This window comes from Camarhynchus parvulus, chromosome 2, assembly GCF_901933205.1.
Source record: "Camarhynchus parvulus chromosome 2, STF_HiC, whole genome shotgun sequence".
Taxonomy (NCBI): Eukaryota; Metazoa; Chordata; class Aves; order Passeriformes; family Thraupidae; genus Camarhynchus; species Camarhynchus parvulus.
This window is the reverse complement of record NC_044572.1, coordinates 9,432,390-9,460,017: the sequence shown is the minus strand read 5'-3', so window position 1 is coordinate 9,460,017 and position 27,628 is coordinate 9,432,390. Positions and strand designations below refer to the sequence as shown.

General features: G+C 38.6%; 1 protein-coding gene across 2 annotated transcripts in view; it reads left to right on the top strand.

Moving 5' to 3' along the window:
- Nucleotides 1-27,628, top strand: part of PTPRN2 (protein tyrosine phosphatase receptor type N2) — a 636,599-nt gene that overhangs the window by 400,457 nt on the left and 208,514 nt on the right. The window lies entirely within an intron of this gene.

Below are 27,628 nucleotides of genomic sequence, written 5' to 3'. Positions count from 1 at the left end.
TATAGTGATATCACTAAGCAAAAACTCCACTAAGCAGTTCATCATTTATTAATAAACATGATGCTATCTGCTAAGAACCTTGTGTGAACTACAGTTGATTGCTAATTCTCGTGCTAATTTTGTGTACACAGTTATCTCTTTTTTTTTTCCTTTTCATTTAAGTAATTTTGCTAGTGGTGAATGCTCACAGGGCTTGGCAAATGTCTTTTTCTCATGATTGCATTATTCTCAGTATTAAAAATAATGAATTACTAACTTCTAATATACTCAAGGAATAGGTTGTTTTCTTTCTTTACCAATTTTTGGGGTTTATATTTCAGATTTTTATCAGTTCATGCCTAAGAACTTAGCTTGATGAGATTTGTGAGGTTCACTGTGCAACTTCATTCACATTACTGAAAGACTTGGTCTTGGGGGGGTAATAACACTGAGACCTGCTGTGATGCTGAGGGCCAAAACTGAGAAAATTGGAACTGGAAACAAAGACAGGTGAAATCATCAGGAGATGAAAGCCATCATCTCTCCTTAACTGATTTATCTAGGAATGTTTCTTATGGGTGCATAGCCTTAGAAAGTGGGAAGAATATCCCAGGGCATGGCTGTGCACCTCAGGCTGTGTCCTGACTTCAGGCCAGGCTGAAGTTTGTGGTTGTGCTGTCTGCAGCCTCTGGTTTCTGTTTAATAGCAGGAGAACCAGGATTGGGGTACAGGATGGGGAAGCCAGACTCACTATAATTTTACCCAATGGGACTCATCCTCACTAATAAAATACCTCCATGTATTTTGTCCAATTCCTGTCATTGAATGGATTCCAGTCTGCTGCAAAATCAGCTGGAGAATGAAAACCCACTTCAGATGCTTACTATTAAATCAGTTTTTGTATTATATGTGGTCAATGGAGGAAAAATTCCCATTTGGATAGCTGGAATGCAGGAAGTTTTCACCTGCTAAATGTATGATTAATGTCCATTGTAGCAATAACATTGCTGTAACCATGGTTAGATAAGGGATGTGCTGGAGCTATAACTTTAAGAATTTCCTAGATTCTAAGACCAGCTAACAGAGCATGAAAAATTGAAGAGTTCTTAGGCCAGAGACCTCACCAGCCTGACTTTTGTGCTTGGTTTAGAAAAAGTCACTGTAGAACTCACCTTCCATATATTTATGCTGTCGTAACTTTTTTTATAAAAAAACACTGATACAACTTGGATTAATGAAGATTTTGGCAGAATTTTGTGCTTTACACTCTACCAAATATGCATTATTAGAAGGCAAAAAGTGAAAACTTATTAACCCAAGCGGAGCAGGCCTTTTGGCCTAAATATAACCCAGGTTATATCTGAAAGAGGAAGATCAGCAGAGAAAGAACCAAGTGGTTTGGACCAAGTAAGGTGATGGAAGAACATTTATTCAGCTGCTTATGTAATTTTTTAGGTGTGAATTCTCCCAGCTGTGTACATTCTCCTTTCTAAGTCTTATCAGATATGACTGTGTACATAATGAATACATTTCTGTGGTCTCACATAAATGAAAAATAGAAGAGTGCTGTAACCAAGCTTTTTTTCTGTTGATACAGTATCAGATTTAGGCTATTTCAGGTCAGATTTAACTATGGTAATCCAGTTTTGCAGTTTGTGTTTTATTCACTCTGGTGAATAATTATTATTGAAATAATAGAAAGTATGTATTTAAAGATAATGGAAGAGCTTCATGTTGAATAAGGTTTCCTTTTACTTCACACTGGAATTAGGAATGGAATTATATGTAATGGTGACAGTAAATCAAAGTCAAGATGCTCTAATCAAAAGTACTTAGGAAAACTTCAGTAGAGAATGAGAAATGGCCTTTTTGTTTGGACAACAGGTGAGATGCATGACAAACTTAATGAACATATAATTTCATATGCAGGCCTGTAAAATAAAAAGGATTGATTTTGCAAGGCAATTTTCATATCTGAAATACCTCAAGAGAATATGGCCCAGATGGTGGTGGCAAATGGAGCCACTGTCCAAACAAATGCAGGAGCTCTCCTAAGCTCAGCAGTAATTCATGTGTGGCTCTGGACAGTGGAGTCTGTTTTAGGTGTCGATCTATGATAACAGGATTTGTGTCTCAGTAAGGAATGTGTGGACACTAGTGACTTCCCAGGCCTTGGCTGTGCTGGAAGGAAACTGTCTCTTCCTCTGTGGAGATGAGAAATGCTTCTCAGATCTCCTCAATCTATCACTTTCTTTCCCCTATCTCAAGAAAAAACATTTCAAAAGCAACAACAAACTATGAAATTCACACCAAGCTTACTGAGCCATTCACTCAAGTCCAGGGAGAGCTGATGAATTGCTTTTATGTCACTGCATAAACATGTGCTATATAGTCATTAACAACATGGGCCTGGAGTCTACCACAGCTGCAATCCAGTTCATCATCTTTATGTCATGTAAAAGATTTCCACAGCTTGTGATTCTCTCAGCTAGGCCTGAGTTAGCTGTGTTGTGTCAGTGGAGGGTAGGCTCTGCTTTAGCTGGATTAAAAATGAGTTCCTAAGCTGGGACTTCAGAAGCTGCTCATGTTTCAGGATGTTGACTTAAAAATTTTGTACATTTCAGGGGAAAATATGAATGATAAAATGCAAAGCACTGTCTGGACTCTGGGCAAGCAGAGTTTCTTTCAGGCCATTACAGAACAGATTTTACCAGTATTTCGACCATACATCCACCTCAATATAGAACATTTGTAACAGAATATTCAACAGTACAGGGATCCAGAGGGTTAGATAAGAGTTTGATATTATGTGCATAATTCTGAAAATGAGAATTATTTTATCTTATTTTATCTTGTTTGCAAGAAGGCGATTATTCCAGAAAACCAGAATAACTCTGCTGTAGAGAAAACCGTGCTGAGCTTGTAATCCTGAGGATCTGTGCATTGCTGTAGTATTACCTCTAGAATTATATTTGCCAAGATGTTTCCTTTTTATTTGCAGTTTTCCAGCACCTATAACAGGAGCTGGAAAAAACTAAAACTAAAAACACCAGTAGAACTCCACTACAGTATCCATGTGAGATTTGTTGGTCTCATTGTCATGCATGTTTGTGCCAGACAAATCCTCCATGAGCATGTCACACCTTCTTGTTTATTCAGATACAATGAAGCTTTGAGGTATTTTCTTTTGATCTCCTGCACATGAAATAAATCTCTGAAGTCCTGAGGTCATCTTCAGCTGTTCAGCTGTGTCTATGAGGGTGTGACTGTATGTGTTGTGTTATTTAGATGTCTATTTGCATAATACCATGAAAGACACAATACTGGGAAAAACTGAAGAGCTAAACAGCGTTTAAGCAGGACCCATAACTCTGTTCTCCTCTGCTCCAACTTGATGTGAACCACTACTTGAGCTGAACTTGTTGCTTTGAATGGCTGAGCACTCCTGCAAGATCTTGGGGATCTCTTTGTCTCCCCTGAAGGGAAAGCCTCCTTAGCAGCTGCACAGCTCCACCTGACTCCTCCTGAGTTCAGGAATCAGCAGCAGCACAAGCCCCAGTACCACACAAACTTTATTGCAACTGGATTTGTTCCCAGGAGTTTCTCTCCAGCCCAAGGAGCTCAGCAAACACCATGAGCCACAGCCCTGCGCAGGGGTCACCGTGTCAGGTATCCCTTCAGCATCATTTAGGAACTTGGGATGAACTTTAGGAACTACTTCTATCTCTTCACATAAGCATCCTTGAGTTATTACAGGAACACAGTAGTTTTTAAGTTCAATTCCATGCTCAGGTTGGCTGTGAGCAGAATTACTGTGACATGAATAAATGTTTATTCAGCTTTTGGCTGCAATTTGTTTTCAACCACAGTTTCTGAATAACAAGTCAGGCTCTCCAGTGGCTCAAGAAAGTGTAATCCAGTTTTGGGGTATAAGAGTCTGTGATTTGAATAATCAGTTAATGAGGCCTGAAACAAACCCAGGGAATGGCACTGTTCCTGTCTTGAACTGACAAAACAGCACCCACTTCAGAATAAGTTATATTAAATTACCTCTTTCAATTTCCCAGTAAGAATGCACAGAAGAAACTAATCATTGGAATCATAACTTTATTTGTAGGATTTGAATCATGGCTCTCATACGGCAGACATAAAAATTAGAACAGTTTTCTAAAGCAAATGGAAATAACTCAAAATATAAAAATGAATGCTTCACCATACCTCTAGATGTCCTAAAATAGAGCAGTGATATTTTGACATGTTTCAGGATATTCTCATTTATAGATATTTTGATAGGTGTAGAATTATGTTGATGTTGCATAAAGTGATGTTACTACAATAAAGAAATCTGTGTTTAAAAATTCTAGTGAAGCTAGAGGACATGATAAGACAGACTTTCCAGTGATGTACAGGCTTCTGAGGCATGTTTCTAGCTTCTTACCTTCCTTAATGTTGCCAGATTTTGTCCCTATGCATCCAGATTTCACCTAGAATGATATTGGATTGGAAATCCATTAAAAAAATTGGAGTGCAGAACATGACAAATCATTTTCAGTTGTTGAAGAATAAGGTGTAAACCTTTTTTCTGATCTTTGACTGCTGGGTAAAGTGCTAATTGCTGGCTTTTGGGTTAGAAAGACCAAATCAGCCTGGGATCTACTTCAGCTGTCTCTGTTACAGCAACACCTTGGCAAGCCAAGTGCTGCTGACCTGGAGCAGGCACTGCCCAGGGATACCCGGGACTGGAAGGGGTGCTGTACCCAAGATCACTTGGATGAGGTAGGTCTGACACTGACCATGGTGTATGAACAGCAGCTGGGCATGTACAAATACTCAAGTTTTATCTCAAGACACAGCTAAGTTTTTCATCTTCGACTGAAACCCACCCTTCTTTTACCAGAACTGATTAGGCTGAAGCCAGGCACAGGCACATGTGAGGGCAAACACCTCTGCACTGCAGGGGAAGTGTTCTTAGACCAGAGGACCCCAGGGAGGGCTTTTTACCCATGCCTGCCTTCAGCAAGTTTTCTTACAAACCCCATGGCTTAGAGATCAACAAGTTTCTTTTTTCCTGTTATGTGAGACTGGAGTTCCCACAGGCAGCTCTTGTTGTTGGCTCTTGCTGATCACTGTGGCTGTGTTGATCAGCAGACGAACATTTCCAGGAGGGGCAGTGTTTGGAGCCACGAGTTGCTGTGGGCAAGCCATGGATCAGGTCACTGAGGGGTTCTTTGCCTTAAGGCATGCAAATTTATATATAGAAATAAGAGCAATTATATTAAATAAAAAGCTTTTAGGAGTACAATCCTTGATATATTCTGGGTGAAGGCATAATGAGAAAGACTTACATTATCCCACACACACAAATTACAAATTCTAAAGCTATGTAACCTTTAAAATTAGTAGATTATATTTTCCATAGAATTCTACTAGAAATGTACTACTTATGTGAAATTTTACTAACAGTGAATAATATCTCACTATTGCAGTTTGTAAGTACACATGAATAGTAAAGTTATGCTAATCAGAAGTTAGTCACACAGTAGCATTTAGAAGTAACACTTCAAGAAATTTTAGGAATAAAGCTAAACAGAACATTAAATTTCTCCAAAGAGAATGATGATCTATGGCTCATTTATTTAAGACCTTGTATGCTTTTGAAAAATGCATTCTAGCTAATATTTAGATATAATGTTAATGCTATTTATTAACTATTCATTACAGTACATAGCCCACTAGAGGGCTGCTTTTCAAGTAAATTGCATCCAGGGTGTTAATAAAAGTGTTAAATGTTTAAAAACAAAAAATATGCAGCACAAATGTGTGTATCATTTTACCACATTATTTTGTCAATTATTTTCTGCTACTGCATGTTATATACAGAGCATACTAAGACAATATAAGTCACAGCCCCAGTTCTACAAACATTTAGAATACGCTTAGCTTTAAGTACATTGTTATTCCTTTTAAGCTGCTGCTAAGTTTAGAGTTAAAGAGATGCCTGGATGCTCCTGAGACTGTCTTCTGTCACATATCACACCGTCTCTGGTTGTGGAGGGGCAAAGTTCCAATGTTTATCCCCTGTATTTGATTTGAATATTGCATAGCAGAGGTATTTTGACATCTGAATGACAGGTCACAGCTTCAGTTTGGAAATCATGTGTCAGTAGTAATTTCTTTTCTTGTGCTCTGATTGTGACAACGCCCTCCATCTTCTTTACAAATTTTTAAAGAACACGACAAGGAAATGAGGAGATTATAATGTAAAGAAAAATACAGCAAACCTGATTTTCAGAGACAACTATCAGTCTATATTGATTTATGTTTTCCTCCTGAAACAGTATATAAAGCACAAGTATTCAAGTGTCACATTGGTTCATGAGTTCCTTTACAGTAGCACTGTGTGATTTAAAGGAGCAGAAGTGCCAAGTGATGTGGCAGTTGCCATGGCAACTACAGCAATTCAATTTTTATTCAGTATCATGTAAAATGAAACAAGATACAGTTTGCCTTGTGGCTTCAGGAACTTATGCATCTACCAGTGTTGTTCCTTTTTGTCTTTTTTTAACATTGTACTGGTTAAAAAGTAGCATGTGTTTGTTTTAAGGATTTATCTTGGGTTTAGGCTGTGTCATGCCATTGTTTTTAAAGCAGAGTTTCCCTTACAAACCCTTATAAATCTGCAGAGAGAAGAGATTTAGATACTAGCATTGGCTACATGGAACAAACTGCAGGGTAATTCTGTTTAAGAATCAATGTTATTATTCACCTTAACTGTGATTTGGCAGCCTGCACTCAATATATTAATAGAGAATCTTTAAATAGGAGAACATGATTATTTGTACTAGGTATCTTACTGATTCATGAAATCCAGCAATCTCCTTCTACCAGCAGCCAGGTTATTATGACTCAAAGGAAAACAAAATCTTGGGTGGTGTAAGGGGTCAGCTGGGGAGGCTGCAGATTAAATTCTTTTAAAGTGTCTGAAGTTTGGGGGATCTAGGTGGTCAGAAATTGTAGAAAAGGGAGATTCTTCCATCTCCACATATAGGAGCTTGATCCCGGCAGGAGCACGTGGATTTCAAGCAATCTCAAACACATATTTAGCTATTTAAGGAGAGGAAGAAGTGGCAGATTCCAGTCTCTCAGCCCCCTCTCTAGCAGACCCTGGGCTGGAAATGTACCCACACAGGTCAGCATGGAAAGACCTTTGTCAGGACCTTTGCTCTGTGTCTGAACGCATAGGAGAACAAGGGTCTGGTTCTAAGATTCAAGCTCTTGAGACATCCAGCTTTCCTATAGGAATCCTTGACACCAAAGGCCCAGAGCTGGTAAAATGAACAGGAACAGGACCCAGAGCCTGTCATGGTCCCACATTTGTCTGCACTGCCAACTTGTTGTCAGTCACATTGTGTCTTGTGCCAGTAAGGGCTCTTGGGCTGTTTGCTTCTCCACCTAAGCAAGATCCTGGCCAGGGACCATTCACAGCAGGCAGTTTCAGTGTGGTCACCTTTGGAGCATGGGTGTAAAGGCATGTTTAAAAATAATAAAATTAAAACTTCAGCTGGGGGTTAAAAGAATTGTGTCATTTATTATAGGTTTTTTAGTACTAAGCTTTAGGTAAAATTTAAGATCTTTGCTTTCTGGGAAAGCCTGGTAGCACACTTGTATTCATCCTTCTCAGAACTGCTTTGCACCTGTACATCACTAAGTTTCCACCCTCAAAGGCAACATGGCTGTAGTGTCCATCCCTTCAAACTCCTTCAGAATGCAAGGCTTAATCTGTTATATATATTGAAGCAAATTTTTGTCAGAAACCTTATAACACATTTCTAAATTTAAATGTGATGATTCCTATTAAATTAGTTTGTTGGAGCTTGGTTTTGTTTCTTTTTTGCATTAATCAGCAGATTTATCCTGATGAGATAGTTTTAAGATCTAGTTAAGAAAAATGTTGGAGTTGCTTTGACTAAGCATAATTTAGTTTTGTGTGCACTTTGACTGGTATCAAAGGGAAATGTTGGGGTTTTTTTTGTAATAAGAATGCAAACATACTTCACTGAATTACTAACTCAAAGTTTCTGTAGAAACAACAATGCAAGCGGCTCCTGAACTACAGCAAGGTCTGTGTTTTCACTTTGGAACATGTAAGTGTCTGTGATTTGCATTACTGGGCATTAGACACAAGCATTGAGGAGATAACAGATAGATAAGGAGAGAACTGGAACAGTGCAGTTCCCTCAAAGCACCCATTTCAGTGAGGAATTAAATGTGTCTGTGAGCTGCACAGCAAGACCTGGGGAGGGCGTGAGCACAGCTCGTGCCTGGAAACAGCTCCGGGGTCTCTGTGGCTGCTTTTAGTGCTTGGAGAGATGTGCCAGAGAGGGACTTTGCACTGTGAGCTGAGCACATCGAGAGTGTGAGTGGGAGTACCTGTGCCAAGGCAAAGGGACATCATTCTGTGCCACAGAAAAGTGACCCAGTCCAGGAATGCCCAGAAACCACAACAGCTCTCTGTGCACTCTGCTCTCCCAAAGGGATGGCATTCTGCAAGCTGTCTGTCTGTCTGGTTCTTTACCTTTAGCAGGTAGAGTAATGACTTCATTTTACAAATGTTAATGCTGCTTTTATGATATGGCTTTCACTTGATTGTTAAACTGTTAATTTACAGATCTTTACTAAGTGAATGCAAACAAATTCTGGTCCTCAAAGCTCTGCTAATGCACAATGTTTGAATTTTAATTTCCAGTCCATCTTAGATTATGGTGATGAAAAACAATATTTAATCCCTCGTTAACACATGAATAAGCGGAAACTGTCATTTCCCACCAAACAATAATGGGATTATCTCAAGAACTGTCAGTTTATGTGAAAACATTATGTTGCCCAAATTTTCATAAAAATTAGCAGTGGGTAATATTCAAGATCAGAGCAATGGAAAGAGGGAAATCTGCATTCATGGTAATAAATATTCATATTTGTCTGCTCAGGAGATGAAAATCTAATCAAGGGGCTATTGATGCACTGGCTTTTTTTTTTCTTTTTCTTTTTTTTTTTTTTTTTTTTTTAACCAAGATGTTTCATCTAAATTGGGTTTGATATGGAAATTAGTCTTACTCCAAGTCCTCCAGGCCATGAGCATGCTGGGATAACACTGGAGGTGTCTGGTACATCAGATGTTGCTGCTGGCATCTGCTTCTACAGACAACAAACACACTAATATTAAATAAAAAATTGACAACATCTCAAGGGTCAAGCTCCCAATGGTTTAGGGTGTTGTGGGGGGTTTTTTCCCCCTAAACATTTTAATTTTATCCCAGTTAAATCCTCAGTACTGCAGGGTTAAAATTGTCGTCATTTTTTGCTTTTGTTGACAATTACCATAAATCAGAAGACACTCTGCATGAAGCTTAATGAAATATGTATGATATAAAAATGGGAAGAAGACAAGTGCAGTTTGCTGCTTCAGGATTTTGTGTGTGTATCTCTGTATCTGTGTGTGCACATGAGCAGCCTGAAGAGGTGACTTGTATTTTGTGTGCTGTGCACTGAACAGAATAGTCAGGCAGTTACTGACTGGACAACATATAAAAAGGCATATAATGTGAAAAAAAAGTATTCTATTTTTTCCAAAAGTGAGAGTAGTATTTTTTCTATATCAGGTAATTTAACAAATAGACTTGCATGTTAAAATACTCAGTTTAAAATATTTCTTCATACTTCTTTTTTATCTTTACTAGTATGAAAATCTGGTTTGTCCTAAAAGAAGCATTTGCCTTGAAATACTTTAGCATTTACTATTACTATTTAGTAGTAGTAGTAGTAGTAGTAGTAGTAGTAGTAGTAGTAGTGGTAGTAGTAGTGTAGTAGTAGTAGTATAGTCATAAGTTGCACACAGTGTCTTGTTCTTCATTGTGCTTCTCAGGGGTTTTATGACCTTTTTAAAAACATAGACGCATCATTAAGATCCTACAAATAACCCCATATAGATACATATATGCACATGTATATGTGTGTGTATAAAGAAGGACATCCTTTTGTGGAAGGGTCTTGTGTTTTCTGACATTTGCCTGACAGACCTGGGGGTGCTGCTGGACACTGGGCAGTTCACACACACAGAATCACACAGAATCACACACACAGAATTCACAGAATCACACACACAGAATTCACAGAATCACCAGGTTGGAAGAGACCTTCAAGATCATCGCGTCCAACCCAGCCCCAACACCTCAACTAAACCATGGCAGCCAGTGCCACATTCAGTCTTTTTTTAAACTCATGCAGGGATGTTCCATTCAGCTCCTGATTGTTGTGCGCACACCAGGAATGTGTGACTCAGTCCTCTTAAAACTCAAAATGCCTGCACTGAGTTTATTGAATTTCTGGAGAAATTGCCATACAAAAAGCATATTTTTTTAGATTTGGAACTGAGCAAAAATATATCAGCAGCATTCAGCTATATTGCCTGTAGTAGGAGAGAGCAGAGAGGTAGGCAGAGCCTGCTCTGAAAGAAAGGATATTCCTACTGACCAAGAAAAGAGAATAGTCAGAATAGAAATATTGCTTGTTACAGGGATTGCACCCTTTCTTTATGAACTCTGTACTAAATAGGAATATGGAGATATGGCATATTTCAGAATTCCAGTAATTTGTGCAATAAATTGTTATGAAGCAAGTATAAGCAGCCTGCAGAGTGTGGTGTGCATGTATTGGCAGACCTGATATCTTTAACTGTACAATCTGTGCTGGCATCTTTGTCCAAAATGTTTTTCAGAGACCTTATCTTTCTAATCAACTCCTTTGCCAAGCTAAAAAAAGAGAAAGGAAATGCACATAGCATATATAGCAGATGGGTGTTCAGCTGTACAGGTGTCTGGTGTGCAGATGCCAGATAATGCAAGGTAGTTGGATATTTTCTGGGAAATTCCATTACTTGTTCCAAAGAGAGAGTCATCCATTCTTCTAGTGCTACCTGCTGCAGCAAGATGCCCGCCTGGGAGTGTTAATGACCCCTCTTAACTCCTTCCCATTTGATCAGAGGGGTTCTTAGACAGCTGCCTTTTTTCTCTTTGTCTTTTCCTAAGACACTGAATTGACTCTGAAGTTCATCAGTTTCTGCAGCAGAACAGCAGCAGTCTGTATTGAGGTTAGGCAGCATCATTTGAACCAATTCTTCTTTATCCACTTCACCTTCTTACATAGATTGGAGAAGCATCAATCATGGAATCAAGGAATCATAGAATGGTTTGGGTTGGAAGGAACCTTAAAGATCATTCAGTTCCAACCCTCCTGCCATGAACAGGGACACCTTCCACTAGACCAGGTGGCTGAAAGCCTCATCCAGCCTGGTCTTATATATTTAAGCCACAGATACATATTAAGGCATAATACATCTCAAAGCAGTATCTGGAGATAAGCAATGCAGTGCTACTTGTACGCAATATATCCAACATCATTTGAGTACTCACACCACTATGCAGCCAATTTTAACTTTTTATGGTGGCTGTGTATTAAATAATATCCTCAGGTCCTTACCTGAGGATATTATTTTTTTAGGTCTGACAAGACAAAACAGAGCAATAGTCTTAAGAGAGAGGCTTCAGGTGCTTCATGAACCTCAGCTGTGGTCCTGGGTCCCATTTCCAGTCACCTTCGTGCAGGGAGCTGCTACTGCACACTACTGAAGTATCACAGGCAGCTTCTGGATGTGCACTCTGATCTTCCCCACAAAAGTACCACGTGCACTCTTGTTGGCAGTGCTCAGCAGAAGACAGTTCTGTGTGCTGCAGAGCTTGTTTATAGTGTGGAGCATTACTGCTTTCCCATTTGGATGAATTTTTTTCATGACTGAAACACAACAGAGACCTAGATTTGGGTCTCAGATTTGAGGGGAGGTGTAGGCCCTCATGCAGAAGGAGGAACACGCTGATTTTCTGCTTGGCTCTTCTCTGTGGGCTGAACCTCATTAGCTACACTGAGAATTCGCTTCCTGGAATTGTTTTTCTTTGTTTAGCTATTTTGATATTCTAGATAGCTTATGAGGGGGACAGGTACTTGTTCAACATAGCTCCTGGTTTATATCAAGATTCTTGTTTGGAGTCAGATGGCTGAAGGCTTGGACTTTGGGTTCCCATAGGAGTGCTTTAACACTAAACTACAGATGGTGGTAAAACTTTCTGTCAACTGAACATTATTAAAAAATCATACTTTTGACATGAAAAGAAATTCCCTATTCAAAGTTTCCCTAAAACTTATGTGGACCTATTAAAAAATGATTCTGCAGCAAATTGATATTTCTTTGCATAAATCATTTAATTGAAAAAAGGCTGAGTAGTTTTGATTAACAGGAGCATTACAGTAATGCTTTCTAGACAGGATTGGAATCTCACTGGGTACCTGCTCACACATAAAGTGACAGGAAAGCTGTGTCTTTGAGTGATTAAAATAATCACTGAAAAATACAAGATTAGGAAAGAAAGGGAATAAAAATTATCACCTTTCTCATTTTAAAATAAAGTATATAAGCTATAAAGATACTAAATGAAATTACCCATATTTAAAAACGAGCCCATGAGAAATTTTTAGGATCCAAAATCCTATCCAGTGTCAGAACCAGACGCTCACCTTTCCTGCCCATTAGTGTGCAATTCCAGAAGCATCAGGATGGAAGCTTATCTTCAGACTTGACTTAACTAAATGTTCTAATAATCCTAGCTATGAAATGCTAGGAGCTGATCTTGGATTTTACAATAAGAAGCAAAGTGGTTGTGATACTCTATGTTATGTAAATTATATGCAAAGTATATTGGCATGCAAATTTGAATGCTGAAAGAAAATCATTCTTTTCTAAACCAGAGAAGAGAGTTTTTCACTCAGATAAGCCAGAATCTGCAGATAATTTTTTTTAACATACTGATGGTGTTTTATTACATCTTTAAATACATAATAAATATATAAAATAAAAAATAATTGTGTCTCCTTTCTAAACAAGTTCAATTTCTCTATTTTGCTGCTACCAAGTAGGTAAAAATGCTAAAAGTCTGTCAGATAAGATCATATCAGGATGCCATAATATTTAAAAAATATATTATTATTGTGTGAAATCTTAAATTGGCATTTTAATACTTTACTATATTGGTTTCAACAGTCAAAGCTTGGAGTAGATCCAGGTGTTGTTTGTGACCCTGTTGGTCAGTAATGTCCACAGTGGCTAATACTATGTTGTTAATGCTGGTTTTTATCCATTAGACAATGAAATGTTCCTCTGTCTATTGACACGTTGAACTTTGGAAACTCTAATGGGCAGATACAGAATATTTCAGGAATAGGTAATGTTCATAGGGCATGACAAGACACACCTGGTTGTCCCTCTGGCTCACCAATAACACAACAGTGCTATTAACCATATTTTTTTAGGTCTGACAAGACAAAACAGAGCAATAGTCATTGTGTCTGCTGTCTTTTCTCTGTTTTATCTTTTTCATTTTGAGCTTGAGTTTTGTGCCAGACTAATAGCCGGTGGCAATGGACTGGGGAAATGAAACTTTTGCTAAGATTAGGGACTGTGCAGAAAACAATGTGTGAAATTCTGATTTGACAAGGATGAACAGACTGGTGAGGGCACTGAGACATTTTGTGAAGTGAAACCATGTTTGTACTCAATGTGCCTTAGAAAAAACAGTAACAACAGAGGTACCAAAAGATCCCACCCAGGAGACAATAGAATGGCATCCTCATTATACCAGTCAGGGAAAAAAGGAAGTATGGAGTTTATTCTGCTCTTTCTAATTACTGGTAGCTTATATTAATTGATGGTAGTGGAGCAGTGTGTGTGTTGTTGTGCTCTGGGGTGAATATCCTTGTGAGACTGTAAGTTCAACAGTTGTCATGCAATTTGGAGTTGCAGGCTGGTAATTTTCGTAATTGAATCTCAGGAAATAAACAAAATATGGCAACTTGATACATTTTGAGCAATTAAATTTCTGCTGAATTTTCTGTTTCATCCTTGGGACTCCCAGATTCTCAGCCAAATTCTGTCTCTGATTAAGAATGCAAATAGCCAAAAGAAACAGAAGAAGGAAGCCATCTTTAATATATCTGTATGTCACAACAATATATTGTATTGGCACCTGCCTTTAATTTAGAACATAGTCTAAAACATTTGCCATCAGACCACAGGTCAGGAGAGCAGAATGAAAAATTGTATCAACTGTGGCTTTTCTGGCCCAGGAGAACAGGAACCACATAACTCCTCTGTAGTGAAATGGTTTATTTGCAGGATTTGAATTCAGTATTCCTGCTCAGCTGTACACAGGACATACAGATTTCAGAGGAAGATCCTTTCCTTGCTTCATGCCAGGTCTCTTTAAATGCTTATTATTAATTACCTTGATGCAGCAGATACAGGGAACCACCGGGGTGCATTCCCTCATGCTAAATACCTGACAGATCAGCAGATGCTCAGGGGTTTGTTGGATCATTTCCTAAGAAGGTAAATGGTACATGCAAGTTATTTCTTGGGTGCAGTCCTGCTCAGAAACTTTACCCCAGCTCTTGTTGCATGGGACACTGGAGGAGTGGGCAGTGGCAGATCCATGGTTTCCAGGATCTCAGCCCATAAGACTGGCTCTGGCTTTTCCCAGGGCTCTGAAAGTGTGGCTCACAGTTTCCTGCACCCTTACCCTCCAGTGAGATATGAGCCCACTGATTAGAAAAGTGACATTATCCGCCCCAAACTTAGCTGTATGGACACCTAACTAAATCATCTGTGATAGGAGTGTAGTCAGCTGAGCTCTATAATCAGTAGAGTCCAGCTATGATTGGAATTGCCTTTTATTTCCCATCACTGATTAAAGGGAAAGTCAAAAGCTGGGGCTGCATAGTTAAATGGAATTCAGTTTAAAAGCTAAGACTGAATAGGTCTCTGTTACATCTAAGGTGTCAAGATGATTCTGTCATATAAATAACCAGGTAAACTAGGATATCACAGTCTTCAGTGTTGGCTGCAGATGCAAATGATGGAAATAATGTTTACCAAACTCCATGTCAGTCTGATAAGCCTGTCCTGGGGATTCCTGATTGATCTTCAACCATTTGTGGCTATCTTTGACAGAGCACTGAGGCTGTGTCCACAGAGTGTGTGAGCACACTCAGCTTGAGCAGTCAGATCTCAAAGCCCAGCAGGTCTCCCAGCCTCTGTCCCACACTTCATGCAGCACATCCATTGATGGCCCACTGGGTGATTTACCTTCCAGAGCAACACTCTGACAACTGCTGGCCTAAGTAAGCAGTGAATAGTTTGTAGTCTGCATTAGTTTCATGGCTGATCAAGAGTCTTTTCTAGTAGCTTGAAACCCTCTCTTTACTGGCAAGTTCCCTAATATCAACTTTTGAACACAAAGAGAATAAAGAGTTCATTCTTTTTTGGCTGATGTTGAGAAGTGGTATGGGGTCAGCCGTGCTGACAAGGCACTTTGCAAGGGAAGAGGAAGGCATTTGCAGTATCTAAAGGATGTTTCCTTCTTTTCTTTTCCTTTGTACTTTGTGCTAAAGATGTATGACTTCCCAGTCAGCGCAGCTTGCAGTGCGCCTTTGTTTTCCAAATTAGAAAAACCAAACAAGCTGTTTCTCAATATAGTTGTCGGGCAGTTTGTTGCATCAAGCTGTGAGCAATGTATGCCATGGAAAGAGCCCTGGCTGATGCCAGCACAGGAGGTGTGTGATGGGGATACAAAAATAGTGGTGCCACTCAAAGTGTATGCAAACAACTGTGATTCTCTTCTGGTAGTGTAGAAACCCCTGGTGCGTCCTTGAATCTCAAAGCTAGCTCAGAAGGAAAAGATGATAATGTTGTCATCTCTTATTTTTGTTCTTTCTTTCCAGTGCTTCCTCCCTCCCTCCAGAAGAGGGAGACAACTTTCCCACACTGTAAAATTCAGTTTAGGAGGATGAAATACCTTTGAATTTATCTTTATTGCTTTGAAATAATTTACTTGAGAGTGTATGATTTTCCAGGAGAGGCATTACAGGTCATTCTTAGAAGTCACCAAGTCTTTTTGCCAAAATAGTTTGCAGTTTATGGATACTACATTGAATGCTAAGCAGTTGGATAAAAAAATTAAACCCATTCCTTTCTGCCAGTAGTTTCCATGTAGTTCTTGATATTAGGGATTTCTTCTCTGTTTTGATTTTACACTTGTTTTCATTTCTATCCTATTCAGAACAAGTCAGTATAATATTTCCTCAAAAGCTATTTACTGAATTGACTTAGCATTCATTTTTATTTAATATTAACTTGGTGAATGAAAATAAAGAAAAAAATGCTCAAATGGAATTGAATTTCAGGTTTTTATCAAACACATAAACGTGATAGTGTGAAATAGAGTAAAAAGTGTTAAAAAATTGTAGAAGGGAAGCACTGCTCATATATGCCAGTAGGTATCTGTTCCTCATTGATTTTCAGAGTCAGCTTCCAGTCATCTGACTCTTTACATCTTATGAAATATAATGCAATATATAAAAATAAATCATCTGGATTGCAGCATGCAGCATTATGATGTCAAGGGTAAATAAACCCATTGAAAAAGCAACAAATGCACTTCACTGATTGCATTTTTTTAGATTTTATCAACCAGCGTGCAGATTCTGTCTGTCTAAACACAACATAGTCACCATTTATCTCCTGTAAAATCAGTCAAAACAGAAACTCCTTTGTAATCAGTTTGACTCAGTGATGGTTTGGGTGGTGGTGGTGGTGCTGGCAGAGGGAATCACTTTTCTCCAGCAATTCTCAGCCAGCCAATGCACACGTCTTATCAGGGGTTACCTAGCAACTGTATGCTGCTGTTAGTTGAAGTATAGTGATTAGTTAATAGCCCATGACTTCACAGGTTACTTTCTTTACAATTACATAGAAGTATTTAGCATTTGATTTCTTTTGAAAACCCTTTCTCATACAGAAATTAATATCAGGTCAGATTATGACTGGCGTTTATCTCGCCAGTATAGAGTTAGCAGTAAGTGCTTCCTTTCCTCCACCTTCCCCATCATATTTTATGTCTTTCAGATGATTGCTACAGCTTAAGTACATTACCAAGGGAAAATTATGAAGGGTCAAAAAGACGTCTGTGGAATTTTCTGGAACTTTTTATAATTTAAATTTTACCTGCAAATTGGATGATGAACTGACTGTTTGCAGCTCCCATGTCATACTAGGACTGGACAAGAGAAAAGATCTTTCAAATGCAGCAGTATCATAGGGCACATTCATGACCCATTATTTCAGATATTACAACATGGTGTAAGTGGGACTTGACTGCCACACACGGTTTTCTCAAGCCTTCAGCAGTGCTTGAGTGTTTTGGTACAACCCTTCACATGATATTTTTCCTTGGGGTACTTTTTTTACCATTTTTTTGACCTTTTAACTTTCTACTAAAACCGTGCCATTTTCTCTTTTTTTTCAGTAAGTTCTTTTTTTTTTTTCAAAGATCAGTTCACTCTAAAAATCCTCTGAATCCTCCCTCTTTTCTGTATCATGCACTTATGAAATTTGGAGCAGTGCATTCTCTAGATTAGCAGGAAAAAACACATTTCTGTACTGCCCAGGTGAGCCAGTCATCCTTCAGGCATGCAGCATTTGGTTCTGTATGAAGTCCATAGCTCCAGAGAGGGACAGAGGTGAACTGTCAGCTGCACTTTATTATTCCTGTAGCCCAAACGACCATGACTGTAATGCCCATCCATGCTGACTACAAGGTTGTTTCTCTTTTTATGGTCAAGTTTCCTCATATTGCTGTCATATTTCAAAGCCTGTCTGCTTCTACGAGCATCTAGAGAAACAAAAACAGTCTTGAAAACATTGTCTGAAGGGACCCTGGATCCATCTTGTCTCATCTCCTGCTCAAAACGGGGTAGTTGCCAAGCCTGTATCAGATTTCCTTTCCATATTGGCACTGTGAGTACCATCACTAGAAAATGAGAACAAGTTTTTGAAGGCAGAAGGAAAAGGCAGGACTTACCCCCTTAGCTGTAAGGAAATATCATCCTTTGGGTGCTACTAACTTGTTTGTGCAATCTGGTCTCATGCCTTTTCCAAGGATTTGTTTTCTATCCTCTTAGTCTTGTTGTCTGATGGTGATATTGGTGTGTCCCTAGGAGAACCATCCTGGTTCTGGCATTCGTGCCATCTGGCACATGATAAATAATGATGATTTCGCTTTGTCTTCCTTCACCTGCCCAAAGCCATGCATCAAACACTCTGCATGTAATAAATGTATCTCCCACAGATGTTTTTGGGGTGACAATCACCCATAATCACATTCCCTGTCCTGCCAGGCGTGGGCAGGGTGAGGAATGCCATCATTTTCATGGCTTTCTCTATACCTTGTGGACTGGCTGGTTGAACTAGCTTGACAAACAAACTTAAAGTTCCCTGCAGCTATTTTCCTTCTGTGTATAACCAGAGGCTTTGTATGAGGATGCAGTCTTGTTTGGTCTTAGAGAAACTTCTAGAATTGGCTAGAAATGTTCTGGACACAGTCAGTGACAGAGCTTATTCCCCTGTTCCTGCTTCCAGCTCTGAAGAAGCTCAGGACCATCTGTCTACAACAGTGGCGATTGAAAATGCTGAGGAAGAAATGGAGGAAATGCTTTGAATAAGTCTCAAACAGATACATTAGAATCATTACGATAGAAAATAAAGCACCAATAGTAGAAAGTCTACTACACCCATTTGTTTTTGCATACAAGGAAAAGAAGGAAAATTAAGGAGTTTTCCTATAGTCCTTGAGTTCCCTTCCTTGGTCTAATTCGATGTCATTAACACCACTTGGCAGCTATCCCAAAAGGAAGAGCACAGCCTTGCTTGCCAGTGCCCTACTAAGAGCTGTCCCCTTTGGAAGCAGTGATGTAGCTGCCCATAGCATTGCTGTGGTCTCTTCAGAGATCCCCCTGGGATTTTGTTGGTGTGGACTCCTTGACTACAACCTTGTCTGAGTTCCAAACACCCACCACATAGCTTTTGCTAGTCTTAAAAACACAGACCAGGTTTCATATAACTTTCTTCAGGTTCAGGGCTTTCTTAAAGTTTCAGCAAATTGCTGTTGGTATCTCACAGAACTGTGCAAGTTGTTCTTACAAGCACAGGGAAGAGCAGGCAGAGCTTTGTTCTGTTTGTCTCTTTTAATGGGACTTAAATCTGCTACTAATGGTTATAAGGTCTATGAGAATTCACAAAGAGATAAATGTACAAAATGAATTTATTTCTACTGGGAACTGAAGACAAAAATATATTACAAGTTTATTATAAATTTTACGCTCCTATTGTAAATCCTATTCCATGGACTACATATATCTGTATCACATAAGTCAAATTCCTATTCACCTGTTAGTATAAGATAAATCACAATCCTTTTATAACTTAGTAAAATTCGAAGTGTTTTGTGGGTGCAAGGATTGAATTTTTTAATTGTAACAGAACAATAATTTCTATCATTTAGTATCTAGTAATGTTAAGCTTTGATCTCATTAATAGGGTCAGATTTTGTTATTGTTGGGAAGCACCCTTTTAAAGATAGCTGCTGCAGTTTCTGAATAGAGATCATAGAGGTTGGGTTAGAATATCACAATGATTTATGTGACTTTGGAGATATTTTATCATACAGGACTAAATATAAACTGCAGGTACAACAGATGGCTTTTGCCCTACAATCCATTTATGCTTCATTCTCTAATGTGTGGTTATCACTGCATGTATACAGGATGTTTTGTCTTGCAGAAGTTTTCCTAAAGGATTGCAGCAGGATTTGTGCTGTCATTTATTAAGCAGCAGCCCCATACCACAGAGTGGTGCTACACCATGGCAGCTGCCGTTCTCCACAAAAATAACATTTTTCATGTGTCTGGCTCTTTCTCTCAGTCAGCTCTACAGCAACTTTAAATCATTAATTTCTTGCTTTCTGTTTTGAGGGGCAAATATAGCTGGAGATTGACTGAAGGACCATTTCAGCATGTTTGGGTCTCTTAAAGAAGCACCATGTTTATTTGTAAAGTGGTTGATCAGTCTAGTGGAAGGAGCTGTTGCTACATCCCTGCCTCATTGGCTTTTTAACTGAGTGTGTTGTATGTGAGCTCTGCTTGAAAGTACAGGGAGGTGTTTTGCTTCTGGTTTCATCAAAAGCAGCTTTCAAGCAGCAGCATAAAGATATGGGAAATTATTTGTTAAATTGAGCTAATAAGACCAAAACTGGGACCAAAGACTCCCGTCTCTCATTCCCAGGTTCAGATACCCTTGGTTATTCTTTTATATAAATAAGTGGTGTTCAAATCCTAGCAGGCAGATTTGGAGTTACTAAAATGACATTCTGAATGGAGCCTCCCTGTCATCCTCAGGAGAGTGCACGCAGCCCTGGGCTGGAGGAGCCCTCTCTTGTTGGTTAAGTGACAACACCACATGCACAGCTCGTCTGGCACTGGTCATATTGTTTCTCAATTTGATGTGAGCATATTAGTTAACACTGATTGCACGAAGGGTTTTTTAGCTCCCAGAAGTGTATTTTACTGCATGTTTGATCCTCTTTTATTGCCACATTTCACACTCAACAAAAAGCTTTGAACTGAGAGCCTCTGCATCCATTGGCACTGGGTAACAGCAGGTTTAATTCCCTTCTTTTACACATCTGTTTTACAGCACCTAAGTGAATAATTTTAAGAATAGAGCCTGTATATCCAAATCCCTCCAAAACCTGAACTGCTGTAGATGCAAATGTCATCTAAATAGCAAGTGGTTTATCTGAAGTCTGTGCTGTGTGCTCTGACACAAATGCTTGTCTGGCAGGTGTGAGCAGCACCTGCCCCTGACACCTATGCTTCACATGCACTCATGAACTCTTTGTGGTCTCCTTTTGAAAATTGTATTCCTTGTGAAAGGACTTGTCACAAGTTAAATTATCTGTGAGATCACTAACTCTGCCTCCATCCTAGTGTTAAATTCATAACAATTTCTGTCAACCCTCAGTATCAACAAGGACGTTTAATGAAACTCTTACAGTAGTAAAACCACATCATTTTGGCACAGGTGATGATGAGCCAGAATAGAGCCCTAGACCATACCATTAACTTATCAACTAGAGAATTCTTACTGGGCACATCCCTGCTTGTAGAGCTTTTTACTTTTTCTTCTTATTTTTAATCTAAAAGAGTAAACTTTGAACTGGTATTTCTGTTGACATAAAAGATGACTGAGTTTGCATTCAGGTCTGGAGTTTATTACTTACAGGCTCCTTGCAGATCTTACAGTAAGGCATTTTAAACTACACTTATGTAAAATAATAATCGTGTTTTGCAGGTCACAGTGTAAAGATTTTTCCTCCCATGGCATTTATTTTCCCTGATATTTTCATTCTGTTGTTGTGTAACTAAATCCATCATTTAAATGTGCCCAATGTGAAAAAGAGATCAAGATGCAAATGCTACCAGTATTTGAACAAAGGTTTTGTTTGACTAGGGGGAAGATGAATGAATATCCAAAGGTTCAAAATATAGGAGGAGTAATTAGGAAAATTCTATGAGTAAGTGACCATTGTGACAAATTTACCTTCATAATTTATGAAGATGTGACAGTGGATTCTATATTCCACCATTTAGGCATCTGCCTTCAGTCTTGCTCTGCAACATGTATTTAAATGCTACATCTTCAGCATCAAAGTGCAAAAAACCACTGCAAAACTGGCACATAGTGCAGCAGGAGACAGCGTGTCCCTATTTTCAGCTCTTTGAATGTATCAGAGTGGAAGCTACTGGCTCTCAGTGTAGGATGTATGATGTTACTCTGCAGAAACTAGGGGTGAATTCTGGTCTGGGGAGCTGGCAGGAGACAAACTCCTCTGTTTCTGCCTGGAAGGGATCCTGAGCAGCTATAAACTGTGCACAAGAGCTTTATGGTGCAGGTCTGTAAGCATTAAAAAAACAAACAAACAAACAAACAAACAAACAAAAGCCAACAAAACAAAACAAAACAAAACCCCAAAAAACCGCAAAAAACCCCACAAAACAAAACAAAAAAAAACCACCCGAAAACCCCAACAAACCAACAACAACAACAACAAAAACTTTAAATGGCCATTGCAAAACAGAGCTGAACAAAACTGCCTGCAGTCTCATCAGTGACCCTTGCTGAACTTGTAATGCTGGGGCACTCAGTGTGCACTGACTCGAGCTCAATCTCTGTTTTCACCCAACCTGCTAATGGAAAGAGCATGTTTGATTGCTGATTATCAGGGAGATACCTGCCCTGCTTCCTGCAGTTTGGTAGTTAATGTTTAAAAACATGCTATTTTAATAATAAAAAAAAAAAATAAATAGTATCCACCAGGAATAAACATTACCCCTTAATTTCTAAAAATAATTCTAATATGCATGTTAACATTCAGAAGAGTGTGTCTCATGAATAGGAATCTAATTTCATGATTTAAATGCTGATGGTACAGCTAGAAAGCAACTCAAGTACATAATACACCAACCTAAGGTTCTCATATTTTTCTGAAATATCAATTTAGCATTAGCAACACTAAGCCACCTGCTTTTTCCTTAATAGTGCATGAGTTATTAAGATCAATGTTTTAAATTATGTTTATGCTCTAATAGAAAGGATCTGGTTTCTTAATTTAAGAGGTGATTAAGTTTACCTGCTTTACTTGGCATATTAATTAGTAAGTCACTGTCTGTGTGTCATGTAAGATTAAATAATGCTGAATTGCTTTGTAAAAAAAAAAACAATCAGGAAAGATGGTTTTAAGGAACAGCTTGGGTGAAAGAAATTAGCATAAACTAAAGCAGATCATGACTGGGGGGTAAGAGCAGTCTTGTGGACATGATTGAATATTTCTAGTTAGAAGACTCAGAAATTTTTCTGCACTGTGCTGAAAACTTTATTTCACTTCTTATCAAGGCTCTTACTAAAGTTTCAAAAGGACTTTTTAATTTTGAATTATTTAGATTCAGGGCTCAGTGTTTAGCATGTGTCACTGTCATTTGATTTTCAAAGCTAGTCAGTACTCAAAGCTACAGTTTGAATCAGATGAGATCCAAAATGCCAGGCAATTTTGAAAATGAGGTTTCATTTTTGGAACTTTACAGCATAAATTTTTTATACAGTAAACTGTGGGTTTAGGGTAGAAATTCCAGTAATCTATTTTTCTAACTCATGTATTACCTAGTCATATTAGTCAAAACATGTATTTTCATGTTTAACTTTTAAGAATAAGTTTACTTAAATTGATCTTGGTTTTAAGTTACATCGAGATGAAGTGCTAACATTTATAATTATAAAATATACAGTTAGAAATTTTGAGACTTTAATAACTTTTATGGAAAGGAAAATTAATCATTCTGATTATTTCTGAGTGTTGTCAGCGGCTTTGATGCCTAGAAAAGACTTGTACTGAGAAATTTTCTTTTAGTGCTACAAATACAATTTTCTTGATGTTGGATATTTGTCAAGGGAAATTCATCAAGATGAGGGAGTTAATTTTTATTGACTTTATGGATTGTCAGAGCAAAGCAGAACTCTGTCAAATTTCTTGAATACCTTTGTGTCATATTGCAGGATAATATGGATAAGGAGACAGACTGCAGAACTGCAGGAGCCATTGATTTGTTGGTTCAGCCTTTCCTTGTCCTGCTTTCTCATCTCAAGGAAATGCACAATTATGCTTGGGTGTTAAATATTGAATTCAAGCTCCTCTTGATAAAGCATAGCAACCAAATTTCCATCAGTAAAAAATGCAGATCTTCCTGGACAGGAGAATGCATTAGAACTTGCTTTAAATCTCTTAACATCTTAAGTTTGGAAAGAGTTGGGATGGTTCCGGCTTGTCAAGAGATTCCAAAACTTGGGTACATGAGGAGAATTTAAGTGGGATGCTTCCACAGTGAGAAATTCAGGAATACCCTTCCTCCTCTCTCTGCTTAGAGGCAGGAGTGGAGGCTTTCCCATCACAGGATGTTTCAGATCAGGTGGTATCCACAGAAGAGCTCAAGATCCTGAAGCCTCCAAATTAAATCCCACCATGTTACAGAGTGGAGACTGGGAGAGGGGTCATCACATGGCCTGAGTGCAGATGTCCTGACTTGCTTCTCCAACTGTTCTTACTCTTCCCCAAGTGCCTGCCTGTGGTTGCTGCCACGAGGGGAGTGTTCAATATGGGCATTTTTGGTCTAACTTGATTAGATCACTCCTGTGTTTTTAAAGACTCAGAAATCCACATCTCAGTTGTTCTTTGGCTATTAAGAAAATAATAGCTTCTCTTGTTGATCAGATCCTATTATTGTAGATCAGTGTTTACATTATTGGTGCAAAAATAGAAAAGACAAGGCTTATCTTGCAGAATGCAAAAGAGAAAACTGATGATGATGTATATAATTTAGACTATGTCTTTTTCTGTTTCCAGATATCTCTTCTGCCTGTATCCAGCAGAAAAAGCAACAATAAATCTTATTTACATAACACAAACTGTGATTTCAATGGGCAGCAGAAGTCCAGGTCTGTCCAAAATCTGACAAAGGCATATGTTTGCCCTCGGTAGTTAGGTTTAGTGAAGTCATTGCTCTCCCAAAACAAGATATGATCCTGTCCAGCCCTCTCCGCAGCCTTGTGGCACTAACTTCCCTGGGATGACAGGATAGTCAGTGTCACACACAGGGGTCACAGAGCTTCAGCAACAACAAAATAGAAAATTAGTGATCTAGAAATACCAAAACTACTGTAAGACTCTCTAGCTTGCACCAAAAAAATTCTGGATCCCCTCTGGGGCAGCTGACAGCCTCGGGGCCTCAACACCTAGAAATGATGATCCTGTTCCCTCTGATGCCTTCCTGCAGACACATGAGAATGAGGCTGCATCAAGCAGTGGCTGGATCAGTGTAGATTTACAGATTTCAGAGATTATTCGATGTAGGTGATCTTTCGTAGAAAGTGGCTGTTGTTGCCCAGCTGCACCTCAGTCCTTCACACACAGACACCACATGTGCAAACACAGATTCACCTGTGATATTTATTCTGTTTGTCTCAAAGCCCCATCACTGCCGCTGAGTGACTGCTCCAGCCATTAAAGGAGGGGTGATGGAGCCCTTCTGAGGTACTGCCAGTATCATAACCACTGCTACATGGGAGCTGGAACATAGAAATGAACTGTGAGTGTCCATAACCCGTGTGGAAAGGCAGCAACAGACTGGAGAATTGGCTTGATATCTTCTCAGTCTCATTTCCATATCTTCTTTGTTTTGTTCTGTCTTGTTCTTTTTCCTTCCTTTCCTCCTTTCCCCAAGTGAGAGCATTATCTGGAGGTGAAGAGAGGAACTGAACTGAGACCCGAACTACCCATGAGCAATTTAAGTCCTGGAGCACTACAGACATTGTGGGAACCCAGCCTCTGCCAAACTTCTATAGAAAGGGCTTACATTTCTAACAGTGGCACATTTTACAAGGATTCACCCATTTTTTAATTTAAAAATCTCTACTTTATTAGACATAGAGCTTTTAAAGCTTCTATGTGTATTACTCAACTTTCTGCTTTTTTATAGCATCCATCTACCTGGCAGCCTTGAATGCATTTACTTTTGTAAGAGTTGATGAAGGTAGGGCAGTAATATGTATCCTTCAATTACAAATGGGGAGCCAAGTCAGGGATGGGCTATTGCCCCTGGGGAAGTATTTGTTATCCTGGATCTCCCCAGTCCTAAGCCAGCATCCTCTTCTCTGGACCATCCTCTCAGCTCTTCCTTGAAGGTTTTTGAATTCTGGGACTCTGTTGTCCTAAAAAAAGGAATCCTTTCATCCATCCCTCCATCCGTCATGCATTGCTATCACGTCTAGCAGCAGATGCACACATTTGAACCACATGACAGCAAAAAAAAAAAAAGGAACAAAGACCAATGTTTACATACCATGGTTTGAAATCTTTGTAGTTGGCAACCAAATCAAAGGAATGCTTATGTTTTGATGTACAGCAGTCTTAAATCATTTGTAATTTTCTATCACCTCATTTTATCAACAAATTAACATCTTGATATATAAGATCATCAGTAAATTAGCAATCAGCACCAGAACACAAATTTATTTTTAATGTGTGTACAAAACAAAGGACAATTGATAATATGTGGTGTAGCACTTTACATTTTAAAGAGAAAATTAAAATATTTATATATGTCAAGATATTTTTTAATTTATTCTGGCACCTGCAATTGGTGAATTTCTCTAGGCTTTGTGTCATTTTGATGTATGTGCTGCCCAAACTCTTCTCCCTGCCAAGAGTCCTCAATTTTCATGAACAAGAGAGGAGGATGGGGAGCTTTATCACAGGAAAAGGAAACACATCTGCATCTTTCTTGAGGAAAACGTTTCCAATGTAATATTGAAAAAAATTTCAGAGATAAATTCTCTAATTTCAGAGATAAATTCTCTATGTGTGTATGGTGAGGGTATTTCCTGTAAACAAAGTAAAGTAGTAGTTTAAGCATGGATTTAAAGCTAACATCTAAAATTGCAGATCAAATCCTCCTCCCCCCAACAATCATTAATTCATTAATTCTTGAAACCATCACTGCATTGTTTTCTGGTAATTATACACACCTCATATGCCAGCTTTTTAAGACATTAATTGCATGATTAGTTTTATGATTTCTTCTGATTACCAATTAAGTTACCTTTTTCTCTCTTTTTTGTATTTCATACATACCATTAGACTTTATAGTGCTTCTTTTTTAATTTCTCACCTAGCAGGGGTTCTCACACATTCGAAGACAGCATTATCCACTCAATAAACAGAGAGAGAGTTTAATTTTCTGTGTAAAGTATTGCTATGGACTTGGAAGGATGATGTTTCAGATATTATGCTATCAAGAGTGACATTTAATTTTACAGGGAAAAAAATCTTGTTTTTCCCTGTCATAACAATGTTCACAGAGCATGATTTTAAAGATGTGCAGAGACCAAATCAAGTGATTCTGTCTGTTGATTTAGCTGAAGTTGTCACATCTTCCTTTTTTGCCCAACATGTATTGCCAGCTGGTCTTCGATTATATTAGTCTAATTTCTTGTATAGAGTTCTCTGGGTCTGTGTAACCTCCCATGCACCATAAATCAGATACACAGGCACAAGGCTCTCTAAAACTCAGGGGGAAAAAATTGATCAGTGGTAGTACAAGTTTGAATAGAGCTGAATTTCCAAATCCCAGTTTAACTGCATCCCAATTATCTTGTAGCCTGCATCCTTCAGATGCTGAGAAGTCTCAACTTTTTGACTTTCATTTCATTCAATACATTTGACTTTCAGCAAACAGAGCTCCTATCAGCTGCAGTGGCAATATGCTAATGCCTGTACACATTAGGTGAAGATCCTGGAAGTGCTATGGGGGATTTATAGATAAGAATATTGCACAAACCAGAGAAATACAAAACCAGATGCTAAAAATGGGTTTTCCTCTCTATATTGCACATACATGGACAAATATTCATCTTGCTATGTGTTTCTTTCTGTGTATGTACTTGTGTGCTTGGTTTATCAAATACTCATGTGAGATTCATATAGATATTCTTCATCATCTTTGTAGTGCAAAAGCAATTTCATTTAATAATCAACGCCAGATAAGA